Raw genomic sequence first — 12,782 nt, 5'->3', positions numbered from 1 at the left:
TCACTAGTTAATCTCTCAGGCCCAGGGCTTTTCTTTTGGGGTGGATTTTAAATTATTGATTAAATCTCCTTACTAGTTACAGGTCTATTCATATTTTCTATTTCTTTATGATTTATTCTTGGTGAGTTTTGGGGTTCTAGGAATTTGTCCATTTCAGGTAGGTTATCCAATTTTTTAGTGTGCAACTGTTTGTAGCACTCTTTTAAAATCCTTTTTACTTCTGTAATATTGGTAGTAATATCCCCACTTCAGTTTCTGATTTTAGTAATTTGAGTCTTCTCTCTTTTTTAATTTGTCCATATAGCTAAATGTTAGTTAGTTTTGTTGATCTTTTTAAAGAACCAACTTTTGGGTTTCAATGATTTTTCTCTGTTGTTTCCCTCTATTTCATTTATTGCCACTCTAATCTTTATAATTTCCTTTCTTCTGCTAGCTTGGGGTTTAGTTTTTTCTTCTTTATCTGGTTCCTTATGTTGTAAAGTTAAGTTGTTATTTTGAGATCTTTTCTGCTTTTTTAAATGTAAGCATTTAGATCTGTAATTTCCCTTTAGCACTTCTTTCCCTGCATTCTGTTAGTTTGGGTATGCTGTGTTTTCATTTTCATTCATTTCTAAGGATTTTCTAATTCCCCTTGTGGGTTCTTCTTTGATCCATTGGTTATTGAAGAGTATGTTGTTTAATTTCTACAGATGTGTGAATTTTCCAGTTTTACTTGTATTGTTGATTTCTAACTTCATCCTGCTGTGGTTGGAAAAAGGTATTTTGTATGATATTTATCTTCCTAAGTCTCTTGAGACTTAATTTGTGTCCTAAAATACTGTCTGTCCTGGAAAATATCCAATACGCACTTGAGAAGAATGTGTATTCTGTTGTTGGGTAGAGCGTCCTGTATTTTGTCTGTTAGATGTAGTTGGTATATTGTGTTAAATCTTCTATTTCCTTATTTTCTGGTTGTTCTGTCCATTATTGTAAGTGGAGTATTAATAGTTGGAGTAACTCCAGCAATTATTATCTATTTATTCCTTCAATTTTGTCAATTTTTGTTTCATATATTTTGATGGGCGATTAATATGTACATAAACATTTATAAGTGTTATATCTTTTTGCTGTGTTAAACCTTTTATTAATATAGTATCTTTTTTTTAATGAGAGAAAATGATGTTTTAAAGAACAATTAATCTTTAATATACTTCCTCATCCATCTGCAAAGTTAAATATTTTAAATAGCTAATCATCATAAACATATAACATACAAGTTATATTTTACAACATTGACAAAGAATTTATTGCTTATATCAGGTACTTCCAATTCTTATTGGAGAAATATTGCAGAAGTTTCAGCTAATAAAGCTATGTATACAGATAAAACAAGAAGAGAAATAATCTATTTCTCCCTGTTTAAAAACAAGAATTGATGTAGTTGAAACTGGGTAGATACAGCTATAAAACATAAGCTCATTCTTACCATTCTAACATTTTGGTTTCTTATCAAAATAGATGTTCCTCCTGTAGGCATAACTGTCTGATAAGAAGTTTGATCCATGGTTGGAATTTTTCAGTTCTGTTTATGACCTAATGATGCTTTATGCAGTGCTCTGCTGGAATTTACTAGCTTACAGTCTTGATGCAGTTTTTTTGTGTTAAGATGAGTCAGTTTTCAGTATTAAATAATTCCATGGTAACCTACACAGAGAATAGTTTCTGCTTAAATGAATCAGGAAATGGTAAGCCTTTAATAATAAGGTTAAGGCATTTGAATGTTTGAGAAGTGAGAGTTAATTAAGTAGACTTGACAGAAGACCATGTTTTTCTTCAAAGCAGCTATTGTCTCCAGATCCAATAAAAGTGAAGAGGCATCAGTTTTTACTACAATATTCTGTGGAGATTTTTATTGATTTAGAGCTGTCATTTTTCTCTTCTTTAACATTGGCTACTGTTTTTTGGTTGTATATACACGATGCTTATTTTAATAAAACATTCTTATATATGAGGAAATATACAGCTTAGTAAAAACTTGGAAAACAGGCCATTGAGGTTATCATTTATCAGAAATAGTTCTGATCACCAGTGTTGCCTATGCATATGAGCTGTGAGGTCACCCTGAGGGGTACTCTTTATAAGCTCAGTCAGAGTTATTAAAGCCAGGGGAAAATTAGTATTCAATGCTCTGCTGTTTTATTTCTCACTTGATTTAACTTAAAAGTGCTTTAGGACCTTGACCTATTTTAGTAGTGTTCATTTATTGGTAGTGATTATTAATTGATGAATTGGGATTTGATGTCATCTGTTCTGTGTTAACCAATTTATTTTGTTTTTCATATCCTGCTTTACAAATTGTGTGCATTATATATTTGCATCGAGACACCAGTTTTATTATATAAAGCATTCTTTCCTTAATGAGGTATAAATGTAAGGTACAGTTAGGTTACTTCCTATAGTCACGAAAGAACCAGGGCCAAGTCCAGAATCTCATCTAACTGTGGAATGTCTGGCATCCATACGAGATACTGATAGTGTTTAATTTTTGATTCATACATATTGTTTGTGTGACAGATGGTATCTAACAGTAACGTAAACTACATAAGAACTATAAGTTTCCTCTTAAGATTTAACACATCCATTAGTTTTAAAATGCAAGGGTTTATAGTGTTTTATATATTTAAGAATGCATTCGTATTATTTATGTTTACTGTATCTTCAGAACAACCCTGGGAAACAAACATTATCTTTTAAGTAAACTGAGGTTCGTCAAGATTGTTTTTGCTTGGACAAAAATTCAGGTTTCTATTCTTTGTTAGTCCTCTGTTACTCTACAAAGGGAGCAATCATTGGAAAATATTTCATGATTACAGATGTCAAACCACTGTAAGACTAATAATTCCTTATTTGTGCAGCACTGGCACTTTTTAAGCACTTCTATTATATTGTATAACAAGAAAAGAAAATTAGGAAAGCAGAGTTCTTCTGTTATGATACTTGCTACTGTTTCCTTTATTAGACTCATACATTCATTAGATACAAAGAACCTCTATGTGCTAGACACTGGATTGGTTGCTAACGTACAAAAATAGTCTCTGCTCTCAAGGAGATGAGGCCATCGAGACACTGTCGATGACCCAGCAGCCACAGATGATGTGATAGAAACTACGTTTGCTGAGGGCACTGACAAAAGCCTTTGTTTTTCATATTAAAGAGATAATAGTGTGACTGGCAATGTCCTTTTTCCTGCCTTGAATGTGGAGGTAATGCCTGCATCTGTAGCAGACAGCTTTAAAGCAAAAAATCAACACACTTAGTGGAGCAAAAAAATAGAAAGAGCCTTGGTCTTTGATGACCTTCTCGAGCCCCTGTACCAAAGCTAGTCTGTCTGCCTGTCTCTGGAGACGTCTTACGGGGTAGGGTGGGGTGGGATTAATGCCCTGTTTGTTTAAGTCAGATTTTCAATTACTTGTAGACAGATTCTTTCTCTCCTTCCCTCCCCTCCTCGCTCCTCTCCCTCTCAAGTTTTTACCTTTCTTTTAATGAACATTTAGCATACACACTGAAGTACACAGTTGTATCATGAATCCCCATCACCCAACTGCAATAGTCAATCAATATTTGGCCAACTTGGTAAATTCTCACACTTTCCGCCTTAGTAATCAGAACTTAAGTTAAGGAATTAGATAATAGAAATATTACAAAAATACTGTGGAAGCACAGGGAAGACAGTGACTAACTTGGCCTGAGGTGGAGTCAGAGGCTCATCAGGAAAGACTTCACAGAGGAGGTGACATCAGCAGAGGCTTTAAGGGCAAGTAGAAAACGAAAGAGAGAAGATTACTAGTGAAACTTCCAACATGTATAAAGGGCCTTTAAAAAGTATGAGATATTCAGAGAATGGGAAATAGATCACTATGGCTAGAGTATAGAGCTTATCAGAGACAAGTGTCAGTAGATGAGTCTAAGAAGATGATTTGGTGCCATGTTGTTAAAGAACATGTATACCGTACCAGGGAATCTCAAGCTCATCTTACAGGTACCAGGAAGTGAAGAGTGTAATTAAGTCTTGGAAAAATAATACTGACAGTAAATCACCTGTGATTCTGGAGTAGAGGGTGGAGAGGGAAGACAGTAAGCTGTAAGGATGGTCCAAAATAATAGGAAGGCATTTAGTGATAACTGTAGTGGGCTTGGGCAGGGGGAGATAACCTTAAGAGATATTTCAGAGGAAGAATCAACATGATGCTTCCTGGGTACAATGTGGAGAAGGGAATCAGAGTCACAATGACTTGAGTAGGTGTGATGATGGTGCTAATATTGGAGACATAATATAGCAGAAGACAGGTTTATGGTAAGTGCAGAAGGTCACCTTAGTCTTTTAAGTTTGAAGTGCTGATAGGACATTCAGGTGGAAGCGTCTAGGAGACAAAAAGGAAATACAGACTTAGGAAAGTCTCAGACTAGAGAGTCTCATAACTTATCTTTCCTATCAGATGTGTCATATGTCACATGTCATTCATATATATATATATATATACACACACACACATATATGTGTGCATATATACGTATGTGTATGTCCACACAGGTACACATACACATATATACGCACATATACACATTTGATCCTCATTCGTGGATTCCATAATTGCAGATATACCTACTTTCTAAAATGTATTTGTAACTCCCAGATCAATAACTATGGTATTTTCACGATCATTTGCAGACATAAACTGAGTGGTTAAAAAAAACCCAGAACAACAGCCCCAAAACTGAGTTGCCTGATGTGCACTTTCTCAGCTGAGGTCAGACGAGGTGACACCTTGCCTTCTTGTTTTAACACTCTTACTGTAATGAAGCATCCTTTTTTGCAGTCGCCTTAGTTCCATGTTTTTCACATTTTGTGCTTTTTGGGGGGTGATTTCACTGTTAGACATGCCCCCCAGCTGTTGTGCTGAAGTACTGTGTAATGTTCCCAAGCACATGAAGGTTGTGATGTGCCTAATAGAGGAAATACGCTTGTTAGATAAGTTTTTGTTCAGTTATGAGTTACCCTGTTGGCTGCAGGTTCAGTTTTAATGAATCAACAGTGTATATTAATTAAGGTATCTTTAAACCGAAGTACACATTTAAAAACTTATACATATTGATAGGTTGATAAAATGTAAGCAGAGGCCCCGTATTTCCCATTTCTTGGAAGCAGTGGAAGCACATGATTCAGTAATTCGGTGTTTGTGGAAACTTCATAGAACATAACTACCGCAAATAGCAAGGATTGACTGTGTGTAAAAGCTGCTACTCTTTAATGAATGATCCTTACCTTGTACAATGCAGACATTAGTCCCAATTTATGGTGGCGATTGTTATCCCAGGATATATAGCTCTCTTTTCTTTTTGAAAAAATAAATCCATATCAGACAAAAAATAGTGTGCTGTTACAGATGGATGATTCCATATTCCCTAAGCCAGTGGGGTTTTTTTTTTTAAATAAAAATGGAATATTGAAGAAATATAGGTGGCATTGCCTGACAGCATCTAAATGATCATCTACAGTGCACCTGAGCATAACGTGTTTGTCAACATCATGTTGGTAGGCTGCCAGTTTCTTTTATAGCTTGATGTTATTCTCTTTAGCAAGCTTGCAACATTTTCATTCCATCTTCTCTTTGAGAAATTTATTTTACAGTGGTGTTCATGTGTGAGGGGATTTCATAATCCAAGACTAGCGTTTGTGCATTCATATCTGTCAATTTGCTCAAAGACAGCAGCCTAAAAGGATTTTTTAACCTTTCATTCACTAATGTTAGTTCGTATCAGTAGGGGTGTTTTAAAATGACAGGTATTATGTGAGAGTGAGAATCACCCATATCTTCTGACATAACATCAGTGTTATGTTGAAAATTAACGTTGAGCTTTGTATCTTGCTTTTTCCTGTCTGCAAATCTGAAAGCAGGGAATTGGTGTTTACAGAGACAAGGGCAAGAAGACATACAAATCCATGCAAGTGATTTTTAAGCTCCAAAGTGCTTCTGTGCTTGCTAATATAAATCTCTTTTCTAATCACCTCTCCTCTTGATATAGAAGATGTGCCTTGGGTTGTTACTATCTTATACAGATATATTAAGTATATAAAATAAAAACGATACAGACATTCATGAAGAGATGCTCCTATTGGGATAGCTGGTTTATTCTATTTATTCTTCTAATTTGATCCTCTTCTGACTAATGTGTGATTTTCTAGTTAATGTGTTAGGGTGAGTCTTCTCTGGCTTTACTGCAAGCAGTAGATTTTGTGTCATGAAGTATAGTTCAGGGATGACAGTATTTTCCCCCTCTTCTTACTCTTGGTAGATAACCTTAATCTTCACTCTTTATATGGGAATACTTCATAGGTCCATTCCATACTATGACTAGTGTATTTATTTAAGTTGCAGGATTGATATTCTTTAGTTCTGCATTCAGAAAGCAAAATACCTACAATTCAATTCCTGTGAATTGACATTAAGCTTACTATATTTTCATTTTCACCTGCTGATTTGGAGCAGCCTAATGCTCTAATATTAAAGATTATTTAATGAGATCGACTAGCCCTTGACCTAACTGAGGGAGTCTGTGTTACCTTATTCCAATTTCAGTAAGCTATTATGCCATATAGGGATATGTTATAATTTCAGGATTTTATGTAAGTTCTTCAGTACATACTAATTAAGTGGGAGTATCTTCTCAAATTTATAAAAATGTGAGGGATTAACTAAAAGATGAAAATATCTTTCTAAACTAGTATCTCTAATGAAAGTGCAGGTTAGTGTCTGTCAATGATAAGTATGTCATACAATTTCAGAGAAAACTATTTTAAAATCTTTGATGATTTCTTGGTTGTGGTCTCTAAACATCTTTGTACAGGACGGCTGCATCTGTGAGTTTATATTTGCTGTTTACTGTCCCTCAAGTCTTGCCTTATCCACTTCTTGTCTACGTGTGTCATGTCTGTTTTACTCACTCAAATATTTTCCTTTCTTCAACAATCTGTGACCGATTACTCCTCATATCCCAGATCAAGACTTTTTCTCCAAAGAAACACTGAAATCCATCTAGTTTTCCCTTCTCACTGGCTTTATATGTATAAATTATTTGCTGCTTTGTCATTAGTTTGCTTAGTTTCAGTTTAGTTTAACAAATATTTCCTGAGTGCTTGCTGGAAAATGTGTGAGCTTGGTGGGGTAGGAAAGTATACTCTGGAGGCTTCCCAGAGGAGGTGATCCTGGACCTGAATCTTGAAGAACAAGTAGGAGTTTTCTATTCATGGAAGGGGTATAAGGTTATATTGGCAAAGAGAAGGGCATGAGGCTTGACAAATAGTTCAGTATGGCTGTGGTGTGATAAAGTGGGAGATAAGAAATTAGACTGAAGAGATATGCATGAACCAAGTCATTTGAGGATTTTATAGGTCATGCTTGGGCATTTGTTTTGTGAGTGAACTTAGGCTTTATTCTGTGGATAATAGACATTGAAGGGTTTGACATATACATGGTGTGGCAAGATTTTCATTTTAGAGTGGTCGTTTTGATGGCAGAATGGTAAATGATTTTGATGTAGGATGAGCGTAGAGGTGGGTAGACCAGTTAGATTACTGATTTAGTCATATTGAGAGATAATGACCTGGATTTGAATACTCTTAATAGGATAAAGTTAAAGAAGTATACTTGGAAAGTATTTAGAGTAGAAATCAAACAAACATTTTAAATGATTGGTAAATGTGAGATTACTGTCAGACTTTTGGTTTCTAGGTGGCTATGGTATAACAGGGAATTTAAAAAAGGAACAGATTTTAAGGAAAGCTTTTAACATATTATGCCTCTGGTACTTTCAGGTGGGGAAATTGGAATCTGATGCTCAGGTGAAAGGTCAGGATTAGAGGTATTCATGTGAGGGTCCTTCAGTCCTGTGGTAGAGTATGAAGTGAGCAAAAAGCTGAGCCCTAGGGGAAAGGAAAAAGAGGAACCCAAGATGGAAACTGAGAAGGAAAAAGCTCTGTGTCTTTGCCTAATTCCCCTTGAAAGGAGGACAACTTTATCCTTTTTGTATCCTCAGTAACACCTTGAATAGTATACTGTATAGCAGATACTCAGCAAATGTTTGCTACTTATTTTATTCAGCTGGAAAGCATCTCATTTACTTTGAGGTTTTATTTCATATTTTACTCAATTCCATGACTTGACAAGAAATATTCTTAGGATTTTTAAAAACTGAAATATAGTCAGTTTACATTGTGTCAGTTTCTGGTGTACAGCATAATGTTTCAGTCATACATGAACATACGTATATTTGTTTTCATATTCTTTTTCATTACAGGTTACTACAAGATATTGAATATAGTTCCCTGTGCTATTCAGTATGAACTTGTTGTTTATCTATTTTATATATAGTAGTTAGTATTAGTGAATCTTGAACTCCCAATTTATCCCTGTCACCCCCTTTACCCCCCAGTAGCCATAAGTTTGTTTACTATGTCAGTGATTCTGTTTCTGTTTTGTAGATAAGTTCATTTGTGTCTTCTTCTTTTTTTTTTTTAAGATTTCACATTCAAGTGATATCATATGGTATTTTTCTTACCAAAAATATTTAAAAATTCATGTCATTTCATGAGCACCTACTATGTACTAGGCACTGTGTTAAATACTTTATATGTGTTACCTGATTTTATCCTTAAAATAATCCTGTGAAGGTAGGTTTTATCATTGACATTTGGTTATGAAGAACCTGAGGCTAAGAAAGGTTAAATGACTTGATCAACTTTTTCACGTCTATATAATTCCACGTTTCATTTTCTTAACCACAAATGATGATCTATCATGTGTTTAGACCAAAAGACATTTGAAAGTCTCCTGTCCTGGTTCCATTGTGATAATTACTCTGACCCAAAGGCATACATTTATAGAAATTCTGCATTGTCAGTCTTAATATGGATTAGCATGGTAGTTGGACACCTCTTGTTTCCTGAGTGCAGTAAGGCTTTTTTTTTTCTTTTATTAATTCTTTTTATCTTTCTGGACCACTGTTTCTTCATTTTTCTCTTAGCAGTTTGTATTAGATGATTACCAAATTGCTTATAAATTTAGGAGTTTGCGATTTACAAATGTTAGCCACTATTTATAAAAATAGATTTTAAAAAATTTGTATAGCACAGGGACCTATGTTCAATATCTTATAATAACCTTTAATGGAAAAAATATGAAAACAAATGTATGTATGTCTATGCATGACTGGGACATTGTGCTGTACACCAGAGACTGACACATTGTAACTGACTGTGCTTCAATTTAAAAAAATTCTAAAATCCTGTAAGTCTACATTTTGAAAAACTCAAAAACCAGTTGCTTCGAGTCTACTAACAGGTTTTAGTGATCCACAGGATACTTGACTCAGCTAAAATTATATGCAAAACATGATGCATGTATGTGCATTTTTCTGGGCATGCAATTCCTAGCTTTCATCTGATTCTCAGTTTCATATACCTTACCACTCACCCTTCACTCAAAAGTTAAGAGCTATAGCTCTGGAGGTGTTTTTGCATAATGAAATGAACTACAGTGCTTCGTGCAATCCTATTCTGAGTAGTTAAATCATCTTCAACAAAGTATTGTTACTCATTGAAACTAGTTTTTTGAGGTAAGATTACTATTTGGCTTTTTAAACCTGTAATATTTTCTAAACTGAAACTAAAACTAAACTAAAACACCTCTTGGTTATTTTATCACTTAAAACAAGTCCATTACATAGAATGAGTATTGACTTATGGTAAGTACTGCCTTATGGTAAATTAAAGAATTCTTAGTTTTAAAGTGTGATTCAAATGACCTTCACTAATATGTATTCCCCACTTTGCATCTCCCTGTAGGAAAAGAATATTTGAAGTCCATTTCTAAGGGAAAAAAAGGAAGCAATGACATAGTACCTAGAGCTGGAGCCAACTAAACTGGGTTTGTAATTTTGTTTCTTAATTTATTATTATGTTATTTAATTATTTTATTGTGGTGGTGAAGGGGAGGTAATTAGGTTTATTTATTTTTAGAGGAGGTACAGGGGATTGAACCCAGGACCTTGTGCATGCTAAGCATGCGCTTTACCACTTGAGCCACACCCTCCCCCCTGTACTTTACTTTTCTTAATGTAAATTGTTTATTCTAGTCTTGAATCCCTTGATTTCAAATCTCCTGCCTTTTTCTAGCAGCAGACCTTATAATTTTGAGCCTTGCCTTAGTATGGAAGAGACAAAGATGAGTAAGACATGTTCCTTTCTAAGTATTTGCGATGTCTGGGAATGTGAATGACAGAATGATAAAAAGCTAGATTAACAGTCTCATTTTCAGATAAGAAGCTTGAGAGGTTTGATAAATTGCTCAGGGTCAAAGCTCTTAGTCAAACTGGGATTCAGACACAGATTTGTTGACTCCAAACCCCCTTTTCCATTATGTCACATTGCCCCTCATTTTATTTAGATTTAGTTGTACAACTACTGATAACAGAAGTTGAGGACCAGGACCCCGTGTATTTAATTTAAGGAATCTTTCTGATGAAGTAAAAGGAGAGGAAACATTTTCTATTTTCCTAAAGTTCAGGGGATTAGAGAAGGAAACTAATATTTACAGAGCACTTCACTATGTGGCAGACACTGTTATAGGGTCTTAACACGAGCTAGCTCATTTAATTCACAATAACCAAGTGGCATACTTGGTATTATCCTTGTTTTAAAGAAAGTTGAAGAGACTGAAGATCAGAGAAATAAATTGCCCCAAATCACATAGCTAGTACATAACAAAAGCAGAATTAAAACCCTTTATTGGGAAAGGTTACATGGGTTTTACATCATAACCTATTGACTTAAAACTGAGTATCACACAAACCAGATGAAGAGCTGGACGGTTTGACCTAAGCTCCTTCTGCTGTTAGTGTCATTTGTAAACATTCTTAACAGAATGGTTTAACAGTTAAATCATCTTTACCAAAATAATATTTACATTTTCTTAATAAGCTTTCCATTGTATTCAGTTTGAAAGATAATTGTTTAAGCTGTGGTGAAGAGAGAGTAAGAGTTTAAAGTCACAAGATAGTGAGCAGCCTCTATCACGTGATCGAAGGAGCAGTACAGTGGGAGTCAGGTCTGAGTCTTTCCTACTCCCAACTTTCCTATTGACTTATGTGTCTCTTAGCCTGTTTTTGGACTCATTTTGTGACATGAGAAGGTTGAGTTAATTATTCCCTAAGTCTCTTACAACTATGAAATTATCCCAACAGTAAGTAGATTTTTTTGTGTGCTTCATATGTAAATATTAAAGAATTTTTAGAGGTGGGAAGTCTTTAGAGATCATCTAACTGAATCCTCCAATATGGTAGATGAAGAAACTTACCTTACATTTGTATGACGCTTTCAACATCCAAAGCTCTTTCACGTATATTAACCTCATATAAGCTTCACCTCAATCTTGTGGATTAAATATTATCATCATCATGGTACAGATGAGCAACTGAATTGGTCTAGGGTCACACAGCTGAGCTTAGACTAAGTGACTGACTCTCAGCCTAAAGTTCCCCATGTTGTCTTGGTTTGGTGGAATTAATTACATCCTGTAATGAAGTCCTGTTGTGGGCAAAAGTGAGAATTCAGTGATTTATGAAACAAACCCAAGCAGGAAAAACAAACATTTCCAAGTACAAAAGTAGTAATGACTACAGCGTACAAATAGCAGAAACAAAGTGGGAAGGAGATGGCAAAAACCAGGTCTAGTTGATTTAATTGTTGTTTTTATTTATTCCTGGTTTAGGAGTAAGTGTAATTGACTATGTCTTCAAGTTCACTCATCTCTTTTTTCTGAAGTGCTTATCTCATCTGGTGAAATTTTCATTTCAGATATTGTATGTATATTTTATCCCCAGAAGTTCTCTTTGGGTTTTTTTTTTTTTTTGAAAAACCCCGATTTCTGTCTTCACTGTGTCCCTGTTTTCATTTATATCCTTGAATATGGAGTGTACTTACAATATCCTTTCAATGTCATTGCCTATTAATTCTATTGTATCTGTTATTTCCAGGTCTCTCTCTGTGTTGACAGATATTGTTCTGATTATAGACCACATTTTCTTCTTTATATGTCCAGTAATTTTTGTTTTGAGTTTCGTGGTTTTATTAACACAAATACAACGTGCATGGGCTGTCTATTCGTTTTCTTCGCTGCGCAGCCTGGCGTTGGAGTTGGTGGCTCTGATGGCCACCTGGGCTGCCGTTTCCACAGTGGCTTTGTGGTTCTTGGAGGACATGTTGTGAGCAATCTCAGCACAGTAAAGTTTGTTGCACATCAGCAGCACTTTGAGCTCCTTGACATTGTGGACCAGGAACTTGTGGAAGCCGCTGGGCAGAATGTGCTTTGTTTTCTTGTTGCTCCCATAGCTGATGCCAGGCATCAGGGTCTGGCCCTTCAACCTCCTGCACATCCTGATGTCAGTGCCTCTGGGTTTCCGCCAGTTCCGCTAAATTTTGATGTATCGGTCTGACTGGTGCCAGATGAACTTCTTGGTCCTCTTTTTGATGATCTTGGGCTTCACAAGGGGTCTGGGGGCGTCCATGATGCCGACTAGGAGATGGCTGCCACCTCCGTAGGTAGTGCTGAGAAAGAGAGGGTATATGTCCAGTAATTTTTAATTAAATGTCAGATATTTGTGAATTTTACATGTTGACTTCTTGATTTTGTGGCATTCCTTCAAAGAGTATTGGATTTTTTTTTGTAATAGGCATTTAAAATTGCATA

The 12,782-nt window shown here is 35.3% G+C and overlaps 1 protein-coding gene and 1 pseudogene across 5 annotated transcripts in view; one reads left to right on the top strand and one right to left on the bottom strand.

The window, feature by feature from the left end:
• Positions 1-12,782, top strand: part of PEAK1 (pseudopodium enriched atypical kinase 1) — a 204,680-nt gene that overhangs the window by 79,116 nt on the left and 112,782 nt on the right. For all 5 annotated transcript variants that reach the window (XM_031440780.2, XM_031440779.2, XM_031440776.2 and 2 more), the window contains exon 3: positions 9,881-9,962. The gene's annotated coding sequence lies outside the window, so the exon portion shown is untranslated. The remainder of the gene's footprint in view (positions 1-9,880; positions 9,963-12,782) is intronic.
• On the bottom strand, positions 12,140-12,630 carry LOC105087230 (large ribosomal subunit protein eL32-like; annotated as a pseudogene).

The sequence above is a fragment of the Camelus dromedarius genome, chromosome 29 (genome assembly GCF_036321535.1).
Source record: "Camelus dromedarius isolate mCamDro1 chromosome 29, mCamDro1.pat, whole genome shotgun sequence".
In the NCBI taxonomy this organism is placed as follows: Eukaryota; Metazoa; Chordata; class Mammalia; order Artiodactyla; family Camelidae; genus Camelus; species Camelus dromedarius.
This window is presented reverse-complemented; position numbering and strand designations above follow the sequence as displayed.